This window comes from Cornus florida, unplaced genomic scaffold (genome assembly GCF_030987335.1).
Source record: "Cornus florida cultivar Cherokee Brave unplaced genomic scaffold, ASM3098733v1 CherokeeBrave_3.0.0_Hap2_Chr09, whole genome shotgun sequence".
In the NCBI taxonomy this organism is placed as follows: domain Eukaryota; kingdom Viridiplantae; phylum Streptophyta; class Magnoliopsida; order Cornales; family Cornaceae; genus Cornus; species Cornus florida.
In genome coordinates, this window is record NW_026775579.1 from 25,830,533 (window position 1) to 25,849,457 (window position 18,925).

At 37.8% G+C, this 18,925-nt stretch overlaps 1 pseudogene; it reads left to right on the top strand.

Moving 5' to 3' along the window:
- Nucleotides 1-18,647: 18,647 nt before the first annotated feature.
- Nucleotides 18,648-18,745, top strand: LOC132275665 (small nucleolar RNA R71; annotated as a pseudogene).
- The last annotated feature ends 180 nt before the right edge of the window (nt 18,746-18,925 follow it).

Sequence of the window (18,925 nt, forward strand, 5' to 3'; positions counted from 1 at the left end):
AGTTGAAGGGAGTGACATGTTTTTCGAAGATTGATTTAAGATCAGGTTACTATCAGTTAAGGGTTAAGTATGAGGATATATCCAAGACCGCTTTTCGTACACGGTATAGCCATTATGAGTTTCTCGTGATACCATTTGGTTTGACCAATGCTCCAGCAGCTTTCATGGACTTGATGAACCGTGTATTCAGTGACTATCTTGACAAGTTTGTGGTGGTGTTCGTTGATGACATTCTTGTGTACTCAGCTTCGAGGGAGGAGAATGAGTATCACTTAAGAGCAGTTTTACAGATCCTTAGGGATAACCAATTGTATGCCAAATTCGAGAAATGCGAATTTTGGCTACCAGAGGTGAAGTTCCTTGGACACGTCGTGTCAGGGGGTGGTGTTGCAGTAGATCCATCAAAGATTGAGTCTGTGATGGATTGGGAGCAGCCTAAGACAGTGTTTGAGATTCGAAGCTTTCTTGGCCTAGCCGGCTATTACAGGAGATTTGTTCAGGATTTCTCTCATCTAGTGGCACCTATGACTCGACTTACTCGCAAGGGAGTCAAGTTCATATGGAATGAGGCTTGTACTTTTGCTTTTCAGGAGTTGAAGGTCAGGTTGACATCAGCTCCAGTTTTGATCATACTTGAACATGGTTTGGGTTACGTGGTCTATTGTGATGCTTCGCGAGAAGGTTTGGGTTGTGTTCTAATGCAGACTGAATGGGTGGTAGCTTATAGGTCTCGACAGTTGAAGACTCACGAGTTGAACTATCCGACACATGATTTGGAGTTGGCAGTAATTATCTTTGCCCTTAAAGGGTGGAGACACTATTTGTATGGGGAGAAGTTTGAAGTTTTCTCTGATCACAAGAGTCTCAAATATCTCTTCTCTCAGAAGGATTTGAATTTGAGACAGTGCAGATGGGTTGAGTTCATGGAGGACTATGACTTTGAGTTATAGTATCATCCAGGAAAGGCCAATGTGGTGGCCGATGCATTGAGTAGGAAGTCACGGGGTACTCTTGCTAGCATTTCCATTCATAGATGGAACATGCTAGAAGAGCTTGCAGATCTTGGATTGCAGTTGTATGAGAATGTTTTACTAGCTATTTTGTTTAGCCTTGTGGCTCAGTCGGCTCTTGTTGGCACAGTTATTGAGGCACAGTAGGAGGATGGGGAGATGAAGTCCATCCATGATCGAATTTCAGGTGGCGAGAATGTGGAGGGTTGGACCTTACATTCGGACGGTGGTCTCAGGTACAGAGGGAAGATGGTTGTTCCTTTATCTTGTAGTGATGTTGTTCTTCGGGATTTGCACCATTCTCGACTTGCAGTTTATCCTGGTGGAACGAAAATGTATCACAATTTGCAGAGACAATTTTGGTGGAAAGGCATGAAACGGGATGTTTTTCAGTTCATGGCTAAATGCCTTACTTGTCAGCACGTGAAGGCAGATCATCAGAGACCGGCAGGTTTGTTGCAACCACTACCAGTGGCAGAGTGAAAGTGGGAGCACATCACTATGGTTTTCGTGACGGCACTTCCGAGATCTAAGGTAGGGAATGATGCTGTTTGGGTCATTGTCGATAGATTGACTAAGATGGCTCACTTTTTGCCTATGACAGTGACAGATGATGCAGAGAGGCTTAGTGGACTGTATGTGGGGCAGATTGTCAGGCTTCACGGGGTTCTGGTATCCATTGTTTCGGATAGGGATCCCAGGTTCACGTCTCACTTTTGGCAGAGTTTTCAGGAGGCTTTTGACATGGGGCTTCATTTCAGCACAGCATTCCATCCTCAGACTGATGGTCAGTCGGAGCGTACCATTCAGATATTAGAGGATATGCGACGGACTTGCATTTTGGATTTTGGGGGTAGTTGGGAAGAATATTTACCCTTGGTTTAGTTTACCTATAACAACAGTTACCAGACCAGTATTGGCATGGCACCTTTTGAGGCGTTGTATGGCAGACCTTGCAGATCTCCAGTTTGTTGGACCGAGGTAGGTGATACAGTCGCCTTAGGTCCCGATATTATCTTTGAGACTACAGAGAAGATCAAGTTGATTTGGCAGCGGTTGGCTACAGCTCAGAGCAGGCAGAAGAGTTATGCTAATAAGAGGAGGAGATCCTTGTCCTTTGAGGTAGGGGACCACGTCTTTCTCAAGATTTCTCTATGGAAGGGACTTCTGAGATTTTGGCAGACGGGCAAGTTGTCTCCTAGGTTCATTGGACCATTTCAGATTTTGGAACGCGTTGGTGAAGTTGCTTATCATTTGGCATTGCCACCAGACCTGGATAGGGTTCACGACATTTTCCATGTATTTACGTTGAGGAAGTACGAGCTGGATCTATCACATGTTTTACGATGGACAGATGTTGCTGTCGATGAGGACGTGACCAACGAGGAAGGTCTGGTCCAGATTCTTGATTCACGAGAGCAGGTTTTGTGGACCAAGACCATTCCATTGGTTAAGGTCTTGTGGAGACATCACGGCGTTGAGGAGGCTACCTGGGAGCTCGAACAGGAGGTTCGCTCTTGGTATCCCCATTTGTTTTCCCTTTCAGGTACGACTTGATTTCGGGGACGAAATCCTTTTAAGGAGGATAGGTTGTAATGACCCAGTCTTTTTCCTCCTTTTCCATTTTCGGCGATTTTTTTTTTCGTCTTTTTCCTTTTTTGTCTTTTCCCTATTTCGTCTTTTTCCCGTTTTTCATTTTTCCTTGCATAACCTCACTTGTTGTACTCAGATTTGATTCCGGTTTTGCATGCATTCATGATATTTGATTTTCATGACATTGGTATTTTTACATTTCTTGAAAAGCATGCTAGATTAGTACTTTTCTTGTAAAGGGCATGAATGCATACTTGAGTGTAATTATTTTAATTTTTGGGTTTTAGTATAATTATGTAAAATAATTTTTTTTCGTTTTAGAGACCTTTCTATAATTTATTTCAGAAAATATTTTGAAAAAGGACTATTTTGTAATTTTTGGAAAGTGTGACAAGTGTCATACTCTCATGGAGCCATTTATTGGCATTTAGGTGAAGAGACTTGGCACCATGACTTCTTGACATTTGGTGGGTGGAGATTCATCCATGTGTTGGCCTTAGATTAGTGCACATATAGCCTTTGATTTGTGACAAGTGTGGGCTTAGGATTTAGTCTTGGAAGAGGCATTGGATTAGTGACAAGTATAGGATCAAGGTTTAGTCTTGCATTGTGTGTGTGTGAGAGGTAGTGCAAGAGCACATAGTGAGTGGAGGATTTCTAGCCCTTCCACTCACCATTTTACACTTTACCTTCTTCATTTCATTATCTCTCTTGAACCCTAGCAAATCCACCATAGGAGGAAAGCTTAGTTCATAGCTTCTCCCTTCAATTTTGCTCACTTCCTTACACCTTAGAGTGAAAACCTTGGGAGAGAAAAGATTCCTTTCACTTTCCTCTTCAATAACCCTAAACTTGTTTTACATTTAGGGCTTGGTTTCTTGGATTATAGAGATTTAATTCTCTATTGAGGTAGGGGTGGTTCTATGTTTATCCTCTTTGGGTTTTATATATATTGGAGCTTGACATATATTGATTACATGTTTTAAAATTCTTCTATTTGCATATAAATAGAGATTTTATATGCTTGACTTAGGATTTGTGGATTAAAACATGTATATGACTATTAAATTGTACAGATAGGTTATTGTTTAATGATTGCCTAATACTTGTGATTTTATTGAGGGTTTATGATGAATATTTTGAAATTACTCTTGTGTTGTTAAGTAATATAGATTTCATTGAAAGTCTTGTAAGTATCACTTGAAATTACTTGTAGGTAAATTGCTATATTGCAAAATTAGTGATTGTGGCCTACATTAATATTAAATCCATGTGGCATAATGTGTAGTATCATTAGCTTGCAACTTTAGACATGAAACTTTAAGGCAAGGTTTGTGTGGTTTTACCCTACTTGTGCTTGGTAGGTAGTTCATGCATTGAGATTGTATAAATGTCATGAACTTTTTGATTTTTGGAAGCTTGTAAGGATATGAAATGTTTGATGACTAGAGTTTGGCTCTAGTACGGAGGATAGGAATTCTCCTAAGTCATAGTGCGCACTAGGTAGTACCTTGTGGGTTATAATTACCCAAAATAACTTGTATGCTCTCGTGGCCACATATCCTAGTCTTTCCATTACTTGATTTTGCATTACTTTCCAAGTTGTAAATCATGGATTTCTTGTAGCTTGTGATTTGGTAAATCTTAGTTTTAATGTGGTTGGTGTACTTGCTTATGTATACTTGGATGTTACGTGTTTACCGTTTCAACATTTGCATAGCTTGAGATGATCCCTTAGAGCACCATGGGAACATAGACGTTAGGTGGAATGCACCCTTGTGATGGTCTATGTTTGGTTCACATTATACTTGAAACTATAAGGTATGCACATGCACCACATCCTATGAGAAACTTAATTACTCACTCTAGTGGTTTGGGTTGTTTTTAAGGTAAAGAGACTATGTTCTTGGAAGCTCATCATCCTCAGAAGCTTTTGAGCTAAATGAAGCATTTTTGTATTTTCACATGCAAGTGTTTAGCATGCCTTTCTTTTGATATCATATTTTGAATACCATATATGTGTGGTACTTTTGAAGATTATGTAACCTCTTTGATGTGTAATGTGACGACCCTGGTTTTTAGGCCAGTGTGTCCTGTGATGAACCGTAAGGATGATCCGATAACGGATCCGAATGCGGAAGCGAAAACAGAAAACAAGACTCTAAGAAGTCAAAGTGACCTTCCATAAGGTCGTGGAACTCAACAAGAACTGATGCAGAAGCAAAAGATCGAAAATATGACAAATAAGCCCCCAGAGGCAAAATAGTCATTTCTGAAAACTGTAGATTCGGGTGCCACCGAGCACACCACTGGAAGGACAACGAAAAACTAATCAAGATGGACTCAAGAATCTCATGATTCGGAGTCCGGATGAAGGAAAAAGGGCATGAAGAAGAAAAACGAGCACTTAAAGCAAAAAGGGTAAACTGGTAATTATCTAGGAAGTAACGGGTGCAACCAAGCACACCGTTGGAAAGACAGCGAAAAATTAGTCAAGTTCAAAAAAAAATTCACTTGAATCAGAGTCCGGACGAAGGAGAAAAGCCCAAAAGAAGAATTGACTTCGCGGCGGCCCGACGAGGGGCCATGGCGCACACGGCGCCCATGCGCGAGCCCACCGGCGCGCATGCCGGCTCCCAAAGACATGGTTGGGGGCAGCCCTTGGCTGCTGCTACATTTTTTTTGATCTGCCCAGAACTGAGGCTTGAAACGGAGGTCAAGACGAGTTTTTGTGGAAAAACACGAAAAAGAAACACCCCTAAAATCGAGTTTTCTACCCGACTTTGTGGACGGAATCGAAAAAAACTCACTGTGAAATCCCCAAAATGCCCCAAGATCAGAACTGAACAAGAGGGTCATAAAGCTGCTAAATGAAAACTGGAAGCTGAAACTTCACGAGGGATTTCCGGTACCAAGATGACATTTTCTAGAAAAACACAAAGAAGAAACCCCCCTTAAAATCATGTTTTCTATTCAACCATGTCAAAAGAAGAAAATAAAACTGATGTGAAATGTCCATAATGTCCCTAGATCAGAATATGCAAAAAAAAATTCGAAATGAATTCACAAGAGGCTCAAAACACAAACGATAAGGTTTTGCCCGGAAACAACCATGTGAAATCCCCAAAATTCCCCTAGATCAGAACTGAACAAGAGGGTCATAAAGCTGCTAAATGAAAACTGGAAGCTGAAACTTCACGAGGGATTTCCGGTACCAAGACGACATTTTTTGGAAAAACACAAAGAAGAAACTCCCCCTAAAATCATGTTTTCTATTCAACCATGTCAAAAGAAGAAAATAAAACTGGTGTGAAAGGTCCATAATGCCCCTAGATCAGAAATGCAAAAAAAATATGAAATGAATTCACAAGAGGCTCAAAACACAAACGATAAGGTTTTGCCTGGAAACGACCATGCCCGCAAACGTAACTTACCTATTTACGTAACTTACAATGGTCCATGGCTTAAAAATATAACCGATGCAAAATCCGACCCCCCAACGGGCCAAAAGGCAAAAATAGACTTGGAATGGAAAACATGGAATCCAAAAATGTAAAATAGAGTCAAATGGCCATTTGGCCCTTGGCCACACGTCATACAAGATAATAAGACCCTATGAAAGAATGAAAATAGAATTCCCACACCCGATGCAACTATGGTTAAGCAATGACTTGCGATTTTTCAAGATTTTCATAATATTTCATGAAGTTAAAAAGTTGTACAGAATACAATACACATGTCATTGGCCTCCGGCCTCATCTCATACATGACAAATACATTGAAAGGAGTGCACTTATGCACACATTACATACATGGAATCAAATATACATATTTTGACATATAAGTCTACAAAATGACATTTCATGCTAACATTTGCATGAAATGGAAACTTGAAAGCTACACGACATCTAAGGAATGTTAGGCTTCACGAACCAAGTCTTCGTACCTGAAATATGCCCCGGTATCGTAGGGGTAAGTAATATAAAGCTACTCGAAGGAGATGAGCATACATCAACCAAGCATTTTACAAATTTATCACCTTAAGGTGAAACATGTTAAAGGGGCTCATGGCACCTAACGTCTATGTCCAAGTGAGACTCGGGGAGCATTCTAAGCTACCTTAGAGTCTAAGCAACAAGAATCATGTATACATACGTGTATGAAACGAATCATGGTTGGGATAATCCAAAGAACACGATAAGAAGAATGCTTGAGCATAGATTAACATTAATTGCATTTTCAATACAATTGAACTAGGTCTAGAGTAATCCATACAACATGACAAAAGCATATTTGAATACAAGTTAACAAAAATCACATTATCAATGCAATTCAACAACAAAAGAGCATGTTATACAATGCAACAAGGTTTAAGTTCCCAAAGCCATCAACTTAGAATCTAAAGCACAAAATAACAGTAGGGGTTCATGCAACCTAACGTCTATGTTATAAATGAATCAATAGGATCAATCCTAAGTTTTATTATAACGTCAAAACACGATTTTCAATATCGATGCAATTTAGCCAACATTGGAACTTCCAATACAACGCATAAAGCACAATTTCGCAAAGTTAACATCCTGTAACTTAAAATGGAACGACAAATAAGAAATAACAAGTTACAACATCATCTAGTTATCAACTTGAAAATGAAATGCGAAATCAAACAAAGTGGATACTCGGACGTCACGCCGGATCAGACCAACAACATAGTTACTTTAGGGTTACTAGCCCATGGGTAACCTCCCTATGTGCACACTAGACTATATATAGAGGGACTATCCCCTGTACTAAAACCACGTCCTAGCCATAACCAAACAACGACATCCCCAAGTTTCCAAAATCAACAAGTTGTGCAACAACGCATATATCAACAGGAATATGCAAGATAATCAACTATCTACCAAGCACAACCAAATTTAGAAACCTATACAATACATGCTCTAAGTCCACAACTAATATGATGTGATGAATGTCGAATCTTCAATGTGCGATTCGTTACACACAATGCATGAATGATGTTAAACATGAAGTGTGCAAATCATTACATACGGCAACAATATATTCAATAAGAAAAACATATTCTCATGAGTACAAACATAGCAACTATGTTATCCAATGTTCAAAACATAACCAAATGAATATACAACAAGTCTAAGTCCATGATTTGAATATAGAAACCACTTCTAAAACATAACTAGATCATGGAGCAAATTGATAGAATTAAAATAGATAAACACAATTAAATTCTCTAGATTTTCGATTCAATTTTAATTAACCTCAATTTAATACATGTTAAAGGGCATGGCAAGGTCATCACCTATATCTATTCTAAAACTCAATTAGGTTGTTAGAATTACAAAGTAGAACTTTAATTAAATCATGCTAATTTAAATCCCAAGGTTGTAAAACAATTTCAGATAGTACCAATTTAATATATACTAGTAAACAAATCATGGCCAATACAAATATCAAGTTAAAACCTTAATTAAGCTAATGGGACCACAAAATAGATTTTAATTAATTCATTTAATTAAAATCTCTAAATTTTTAAACTTAACCAAATGCTCTCAATTTAACATATCTTAGATAATATGCCAAGGACTAATGTAATATCACATTACAAGTTTATTTCATTCAATTTAAGACTATGTCAATTAACCTTTCACTAAAGTTAAATATAAATTAAAAGTTGCAATTCTCGTGTAATTAATCCCAATTTAATATATGTGAACAACTATATCTAAGCTTAATTTTCTAGCATGCCACAATACAATCCCAAGTTGTATATCACCAAGGAAATTAAATCTTAAACATGAAATTTAATTAAATAAAAGGTTTCAAAACCTAACCGAATATTCTAAATCAAATTTATGTGAAACTATATGGCATGTAAATCAAGAATATCAAGTCAGAATTTAAATAGAGTGAATAGTGCACTCAGGGCAAATTAATTAATCAAATTAATTAATAATTACTAATTTTCAAAACACCTCCAATCACTTTCAAATTCAACTATGTTGGAAAGCATGCTAAGGCCTAATTTACTATGCTAACACATATTGATTTTAAGTTAGTTAAGGTCATGTGAATTAATCTTTCACCTAAGATAAATATTAAATAAAATCTTTAATACTTATTCAAATGTTCCAATTTTATTACACGACAATGAGCATATCAAGGGGCAATATGAAATCATGCTACATGTTTAAACCAAGTCATGAGCAACCGGGAAAATTCGATCCCATACAAGAAAAATAAATAATAAAATCTCTAGATTTTATATTTAATCATTCAAACAAGTAGTATAAGCATCACAAGCATGCTATATAACAAGAATTTAAACCTAGAACATCTCCTACCTTAATTTGAGATGAAAATCTCAAAAGCCATCAAAATGGAACGGCTCCGAATCCGACGAAACTACTAGGTTTTGTCGGGGACAACGCCGTGAACATTACCCCCATGAAAGCCCCATCAAAATTATAACTTGACCTCAAAACCAAACTCAAGAAATGGTCAAAACTGAATTCTAATAAAGGGGAAAGGTAGAGCACGGCGAGGGGAATAACACACGTTAAGGCCGAAGACTTTCCATCAAGGAAAAGTGAACCAAAAGAGGAGAGAGAAGATGGCAGCACCCCTTGGGCTGCCATAGGAGCTCCAGGTCGTGCATGAAGAGGAGAAAAGATGAAAAATGAAGTATCTCACCCCCCTTTTATAGAAATCTCAAAAAGTGCCCCGAACGGGCCTCGCCGGGTCCGAAAAAGTAAAATTTGAGCAAACGCACTCAAATGGCAAAACTTTGTGAACGAAAAAGATTCAAAATGATAAAATATGAACAACGGAAGAAACGACGTCAAAAACCGAGTCCAGAGTAGAAAGTTATGCCAAAACAAGTTTGGCGAAAACTAGGGCCAGAAACCCTGAAATTGGAAAACATTGACCAGTAGGAAATTCCAAGAGTACACAACTCGACGAAATGTGAAAATGAATCATGTATGAGGATCTAGGCTCAAAACAAGACATTTTTGCAATAACTTTCGTTAATTACACAATGGCCCCTACAAAAAGGGTTAACTGCGAAACTGCCCCAGAATGAAAATATATTCCAAAAGATATTTTCTTAGATGCCCCTAAAATAAAATATCTTCAAAAGATATTTACGAAAAACACCCCAATAAATGAAAAAGATTCTAAAGAATTGTGCATCCATGCCTCTGTGGACACCGGGAGCAACCATAATACTTTCTTGCAAAAGTAAAGATACGTATCTCGAGGAAACCACTCAAGATGAAGGCACGTGAAGTCGAAAACCAACTCCGAGCATGAGAAGTGAGGTTGTGCCAAAAACTGACAAACGGAGATAAGACGAAATAAGGAAAATGACATAATAGGGAAAAGACGAAATAGCGCATAGTGTTCGAAAAATGAAAAATGAAAAATGGTAAAATGACTCGGTCCTCAAAGGAAGTTGTCAATCCACAGAAAAGAGTCTCAGGAACCAATTCCGAGCACTCGAGATGACACTAAGCGATATAAAACAGAGCTCAGAAAAGAAAATTAAACGAAAAAAATTCATTCGTAAAATTTCAGAAAAAAGGAAAGGAAGGCAAATGACTGGGTCGTTACAACCTACCCTCCTTAAAGGAATTTCGTACCCGAAATTAGGAACATACCAGAGAGAACAGAATAATAACCGTACAAAAGGTCAAATCAAAGGACAGCTCACAACGCACTGAAGGACAAATCCTGAAGTCTAAAGATCAACTGAAGGAACGCGAAACCATGAACTAAGACAACACCTCATACGAATCGGCACGTTAATTCAACGTCAACTACCGAGAGAATCCCAAGACCACAAAAAGTTGAAACATAATAGAAGAAGAGAGTAACAAGGCAGTACGAACAGTGACCAAAACTCGCCCACACTTACTCGTCAGTAAGGTAGCATGACAGTATAAGGCACTAGTTCGTAACATGCTCCGGAAGGGAACTTTTCGATACAAATGACATCAATGTCGAAAATAGTCATTACCAAAGGCACTACAGAAACCAGGCATCTGCGAGAGTTGGGGTAGCTAATCCCAAAACTCTGACAACAATGACACTGGCACCATTACGCTTAAGGCCTTAGATCTAAAAGCCACGATGGAAAAGGAAATGAAATAGTGCCTCCCTAGCCCACGTCTCATTCCACCAGACACAGAAAAGGAAATGAATCGCAGTCGTCTATGCTCATATGAGCCTCACTCGCATTAACCAACAGAACAGACAAGAAGGTTCCCTATATGGGTCCTCACATAATGAATTTCTCCTATCCAAGGAAGAAACTCGTGAAACAAGAACGCATTCAAGGGATACGACAGATCCTAAGAGACAATGCAAAAACCTGACATAAAGTAAACAAGTAGCATGCAACATAGCATAACTATCTACTCACACAAGTAGTAAACAAGTTGCCACATAAGCAAATAGGCATGTTATCAAATCAAACATGTTATCAAGAAGCACGCAGACATGTTATCACACCAGAACATGATAGTGACACAGAACATGTTATCAGGAAGCATATATACACAAAAGCATGCTCAACCAATGATAAATGTCTCAAAACACCTGAATATGTGAACATGTTATCATACAAAACATGTTATCAAGATACAAATGACAAATCAAAGCAAAACAACATGAGCATGATATGCACCCAAAACCCATCGTCCAAGGTATTCGAACCCAGACGCTCTGATACCACCTGTGACGACCCTGGTTTTTAGGCCAGCGTGTCCTGTGATGAACCGTAAGGATAATCCGATAACGGATCCGAATGCGGAAGCGAAAACAAAAAACAAGACTCTAAGAAGTCAAAGTGACCTTCCATGAGGTTGTGGAACTCAACAAGAACTGATGCGGAAGCAAAAGATCGAAAATATGACAACTAAGTCCCTAGGGGCAAAATAGTCATTTCTAAAAACTGTAGATTAGGGTGCCACCGAGTACACCGCTGGAAGGACAACGAAAAACTAATCAAGTTGGACTCAAGAATCGCATGATTCGGAGTCCAGACGAAGGCGAAACGGTACGACGAAGAAAAACGAGCACTTAAAACAAAAAGGGTAAACTGGTAAATATCCAGGAAGAACCATGTGCAACCGAGCACACTGTTGGAAAGACAGCGAAAAATTAGTCAAGTTCAAAAAAAAATTCACTTGAATCGGAGTTCGGACGAAGGAGAAAAGTCCAAAAGAATAATTGACGTCGCGGCGGCCCGACGAGGGGCCATGGCGCACACGGTGCCCATACGTGAGCCCACCGGCGCCCAAAGACATGGCTGGTGGCAGCCCTTGGCTGCTGCTATATTTTTCTTGATCTGCCCAGAACTGAGGCTTGAAACGGAGGTCAAGACAAGTTTTTATGGAAAAATACGAAGAAGAAACCCCCCTTAAAATCGAGTTTTCTACCCGATTTAGTGGGCGGAATCGAAAAAAACTCACTGTGAAATCCCGAAAATGCCACTAGATCAGAACTGAACAAGAGGGTCATAAAGCTGCTAAATGAAAACTGGAAACTGAAACTTCACGAGGGATTTCCGGTACCAAGACGACATTTTCTGGAAAAACACAAAGAAGAAACCCCTCCAAAAATCATATTTTCTATTCAACCATGTCAAAAGAAGAAAATAAAACTGATGTGAAAGGTCCATAATGCCCCTAGATCAGAATATGAAAAAAAAATGCGAAATGAATTCACAAGAGACACAAAACACAAACGATAAGGTTTTGCCCGGAAACGACCATGCACGCAAACATAACTTACCTATTTAGACGCGCTACAATGGTCCATGGCTTAAAAATATAGTTGATGCAAAATCTGACCCCCCAACGGGCAAAAAGGCAAAAATGGACTTAGAATGGAAAACATGTAATCCAAAAATGTAAAATGGAGTCAAATGACCATTTGGCCCTTGGCCACACTTCATAGAAGATTAATAAGACCCTATGAAAGAATGAAAATAGAATTCCCACACATGATGCAACTATGGTGAAGCAATGACTTGCGATTTTTCAAGATTTTCATAATATTTCATGAAGTTAAAAAGTTGTACAGAATACAATACACATGTCATTGGCCTCCGGCTTCATCTCATACATGACAAATACATTGAAAGGAGTGCACTTATGCACACATTACATACATGGAATCAAATATACATATTTTGACATATAAGTCTATAAAATGACATTTCATGCTAACATTTGCATGAAATGGAAACTTGAAAGCTACACGACATCCAAGGAATGCTAGGCTTCACGAACCAAGTCTTCGTACCTGAAATATGCCCCAGTATCGTAGGGGTGAGTAATATAAAGCTACTCGAAGGAGATGAGCATACATCAACCAAGCATTTTACAAATTTATCACCTTAAGGTGAAACATGTTAAAGGGGCTCATGGCACCTAACGTCTATGTCCAAGTGAGACTCGGGGAGCATTCTAAGCTACCTTAGAGTCTAAGCAACAAGAATCATGTATACATACGTGTATGAAACGAATCATGGTTGGGATAATCCAAAGAACACGACAAGAAGAATGCTTGAGCATAGATTAACATGAATTGCATTTTCAATACAATTGAACTAGGTCTAGAGTAATCCATACAACATGACAAAATTTGAATACAAGTTAACAAGAATCACATTATTCATGCAATTCAACAACAAAAGAGCATGTTATACAATGCAACATAGTTTAAGTTCTCAAAGCCATCAACTTAGAATCTAAAGCACAAAATAACAGTAGTGGTTCATGCCACCTAAAGTCTATGTTATAAATGAATCAATAGGCTTAATCCTAAGCTTTATTAGAACGTCAAAACACGATTTTCAATATCGATGCAATTTAACCAACATACTTCCAATACAACGCATAAAGCACAATTTCGCAAAGTTAACATCCTGTAACTTGAAATGGAATGACAAATAAGAAACAACAAGTTACAACATCATCTAGTTATCAACTTCAAAATGAAATGTGAAATCAAACAAAGTGGATATTCGGACGTCACGCCGGATCAGACTGACAACATAGTTACTTTAGGGTTACTAGCCCATGAGTAACCTCCCTATATGCGCACTAGACTATATATAGAGGGACTATCCCTCGTACTAAAACCACTTCCTAGCCATAGCCAAACAACGACATCCCCAAGTTTCCAAAATAAACAAGTTGTGCAACAACACATATATCAACAGGAATATGCAAGATAATCAACTATCTACCAAGCACAACCAAATTTAGAAACCTATACAATACATGCTTTAAGTCCACAACTAATATGATGTAATGAATGTCGAATCTTCAGTGTGCGATTCGTTACACACTGTGCATGAATGATGTTAAATACGAAGTGTGCAAATCGTTACACAAGGCAACAATATATTCAATAAGAAAAACATATTCCCATGAGTACAAATATAGCAACTATGTTATCCAATGTTCAAAACATAACCAAATGAATATACAACAAGTCTAAATCCATGATTTGAATATAGAAACCAATTCTAAAACACAACTAGATCATGGAGCAAATTGATATAATTTAAATAGATAAACACAATTAAATTCTCTAGATTTCCGATTCAATTTCAATTAACCTCAATTTAATACATGTTAAAGGACATGGCAAGGTCATCACCTATATCCATTCTAAAACTCAATTAGGTTGTTAGAACAACAAAGTAGAACTTTAATTAAATCATGCTAATTTAAATCCCAAGGTTCTAAAATAACTTCAGATAGTCTCAATTTAATATATACTAGTAAACAAGTCATAGCCAATACAAATATCAAGTTAAAACCTTAATTAAGTTAATGGGACCACAAAATAGATTTTAATTAATTCTTTTAATTAAAATCTCTAGATTTTTAAGCTTAACCAAATACTCTCAATTTAACATATCTTAGAGAATATACCAAGGACTAATGTAATAATACATTACAAGTTTATTTCATTCATTTAAGATCATGTGATTTAACCTTTCACTAAAGTTAAATATAAATTAAAGGTTGCAATTCTCATACAATTAATCCCAATTTAATATATGTGAACAACTATACCTAAGCTTAATTTTCTAGCAAGCCACAATACAATCCCAAGTTGTATATCACCATGAGGATTAAATCTTAAACATGGAATTTAATTAAATAAAAGGTTTCAAAACCTAACCGAATATTCTAAATCAAATATATGTGAAACTATATGGCATGTAAATCAAGAATATCAAGTCGGAATTTAAATAGAGTGAATAATGCACTCGGGGTAAATTAATTAATCAAATTAATTAATAATTACTAATTTTCAAAACACCTCCAATCACTTTCAAATTCAACTATGTTGGAGAGCATGCTAAGGCCTAATTTAGTATGCTAACACATATTGATTTTAAGCTAGTTAAGGCCATATGAATTAATCTTTCAATTAAGATAAATATTAAATAAAATCTTTAATACTTATTCAAATGTTCCAATTTTAATACACGACAATGAGCATATCAAGGGGCAATATAAAATCATACTACATGTTTAAATCAAGTCATGAGCAACCGGAAAAATTAGATCCCGTACAAGAAAATTAAATAATAAAATCTCTAAATTTTATATTTAATCATGCAAACAAGTAGTATAAGCATTACAAGCATGCTATATAACAAGAATTTAAACCTAAAGCATCTCCTACCTCAATTTGAGATAAAAATCTCAAAAGCCATCAAAATGGAACGGCTCCGGATCCGGCAAAACTACTAGGTTTTGTCGGGGACAACGCGGTGAACATAACCCCCATGAAAGCCCCATCAAAATCATAACTTGACCTCAAAACCAAACTCAAGAAATGGTCAAAACTGAATTCTAATAAGGGAGAAAGGTAGAGCACGGCGAGGGGAACAACAAACGTTAAGGCCAAAGACTTTCCATCAAGGAAAAATGAACCAAAAGAGGAGATAGAAGATGGCAGCACCCCTTGGGCTGCCATGGGAGCTCCAGGTCGTGCATGAAGAGGGGAGAAGATGAAAAATGAAATATCTCACCCCCTTTTTTTAGAAATCTCAAAAAGTGCCCCGAATGGGCCCCGCCGGGTCTGAAAAAGTAAAATTTGAGCAGACGCGCTCAAATGGCAAAACTTTGTGAATGAAAAAGATTCAAAATGATAAAATATGAACAACGGAAGAAACGGCGTCAAAAACCAAGTCCCGAGTAGAAAGTTATGCCCAAAACAAGTTTGGCGAAAACTAGGGCCAAAAACCCTGAAACTGGAAAACGTCGACCAGGAGGAAATTCCAAGAGTACACAACTCGACGAAATGTGAAAATGAATCCCATACGAGGATCCAGGCTCAAAACAAGACATTTTTGTAATAACTTTCGTTAATTGCATAATGGTCCCTACAAAAAGGGTTAACTGCGAAACTACCCCAGAATGAAAATATATTCCAAAAGATATTTTCTTAGATGTGTCTGAAATAAAATATCTTCAAAAGATATTTACGAAAAACACCCCAAGAAATGAAAAAGATTCTAAAGAATTGTGCATCCATGCCCTTGTGGACACCGGGAGCAACCAGAGTACTTTCTTGCAAAAGTAAAGATACGTATTTCGAGGAAACCACTCAAGATGAAGGCACGTGAAGTCGAAAACCAACTCCGAGCATGAGAAGTGAGGTTGTGCCAAAAACTGACAAACGGAGATAAGACGAAATAGGGAAAATGACATAATAGGGAAAAGACGAAATAGCGCATAGTGTCCGAAAAATGAAAAATGGGAAAATGACTCGGTCCTCAAAGGAAGTTGTCAATCCACGGAAAAGAGTCTCAAGAACCAATTTCAAGCACTAGAGATGACACTAAGCGATATGAAACAGAGCTCAGAAAAGAAAATTAAATGAAAAAAATTCATTCGTAAAATTTTAGGAAAAAAGAAAAGAAAGCAAATGACCGGGTCGTTACATGTAAGATGCTTAAGTAATCACTTTTGACATTAAAAGCATGTATGTAAAGAGGCCAAGGGCCAAGCATGTCTACTTTTGTACTTAGACACTTTTGGTATCAACCTTTGCATCAAAAGTGTATTTAAACCAAAGTTTGAGGTTTGACGTGTGAAAATCTTGTAAATGATGTGTACAAGGCCATGGGCCATTGTTTTATATTTATTTATTCATATCAAAGTTGTTGACATATTCACATTCCCAAAACTTATGCAAAATCAGTTTTATATATTCATTGTGGACCAAAACATCATGGGATTCAAAGTTGAGGTTGAACCTTAACACCTTGGACTCATAGCAGCCATTTTAGCAGCTTTTCGTGGTGTTTCAGTCGACCGAAACTCCATTTCGGTCGACCGATGGCAAATGGAATTGCCAATGCACAGTATAATAACATTCCAGTAGCTAAATGCACTGTTCATGAGTCATTTCGGTCTACTGAAGCAACACGAACCTTTTCTTCATGATTTCAGGTCTCAGCACTTTCATTTTGGTCGTCCGAAAGTCCATTTCGGTCAACCGAAATAGCTTGATCCCGAGTCTAGTCTCTGTGGAGTTCCAACACTGATCATCCAACTTCAACGGGTCATAACTTCTTCATTTCTAATCCAAATAGGGTGATTCTTGAGCCTAAAATCAAGGATTTTGAGTCAGATTTCCAATGGTACCAATCCCATTCTCAAATTCCAAACACAGTGGGAGTTATGTATATTTTAGTGAAGCAGTGTCAGTTTTCACTTCAACAGGGACGCGGCATTTTGTGGAATTCTTAGCCAATGTTCATGGAACCTTTTGGAATGTTTCAAAATGATTAGATTAGGTTGTATTCACCTTGTTTGACTTGTTTTGAGTCAAGTTTCTCTCTTTTATTGTGAATTGACCTTTTTGACCCTTGGGTAGCAAATTTTGTCCTCTTTGACCCTTGTTTCCGTCTTTGTTCTCTTTGAGCTTTGTGAACTCATAGAGGGTCACACTTGTGTCCTAGAAGTGACTCCTATCTCTAGAGACCTTGGTTTACCTTTAGCTTCCGTATTTCGGATCCGTTATCAGATCACTTTCGGTTCATCACTGATGCACCGGGTTGAAAAACTTGAACCGTCACAGTGACCTTTCGATGAGGAATGAGTCTCCACAACGCATTGTTGCTTTTGTGGGGCATTCAAAAGCATTTTTTCTTTCTCTTTTGCATTTAAAGTGCTAGCTATTTGCCCTACTTGGGTTTCTTGCCTTGTAATAGATTGAGAGTGAAAATGAAGTAATTGTGTGTTTGCCTCTAGAGTGCCCAAAGCGGTCAAAACTTTCTCTTCAAAAGCGGGACTTCTAACATTTCCTTGGGAATATGATTGATTGGGAAAATGAGAATTTGAAAATTGGTTTCCTTGTGATTGGTATGATGATCTTAAACCTTGGGAACCTTGGCCTTGCATTGGAGGTGGAATGTACTTTCCTTGAAAACCACCTTTGGAAGGGTTTGAGCCCTCCCCTTGGCTTTTCCAAGAAAAGTTCGGGTGATTTCTCCAACTAGGATTATAATGATTTTCATAAGGATTGTTCCCTTGATTCATAAATGTTGCATTGACTTGTTCATGATGCTCACTTTGCATATGTCCATGGGGACAATTGGAAGTAGAATGTAAAACACTTGAACAAGTCATACATGTCTCATTAGATGCATGATGAGAATGGTTAGGGAAGGAAGATACTTGATTTGCCGAGTTTTGATTGATCAAGAATTGATCAAACATTTGATATAATGATTTCATCTCGGTGGCAATTTCATTGGAGTGGTCGACTTGATGTAAGCCAACACTCTTCCTACCACTAGAATTTCTACCATTCTTTGAAGATAAAGTTCGATGCAAAGAATTTTCACTCATACTCTCATAAAGATACCACACGTCATCCTCATGGCTATAAATGTAAGAGTCACCCATGGAAGCATTAACCATGCCCTTATAATTATCCGATAAGCTCTCAAAGAAATATTGAACTAATTGCCATTTGGGCATGTCATGATGTGAACACTTCCTAAATAATTCATTAAAGCGTTCCCATGCCTCATGAAATGTTTCCCCTTCCCTATATGAAAATTCCTAATTGAAGTTCTCATGGCATTGGTCTTAAAAACCGGATAATGCTTCTTCAAGAACTCTTGTTGCATTTTTGCCCAAGAAGTTATTGAAAAAGTCCTAAGATTGTTAAACCAATATTTTGCCTTGTCGTTGAGGGTGAATGGAAAAAGTTTAAGCCTTAAGACCTCTTCTGGCATGTCCGTGTATCTCACG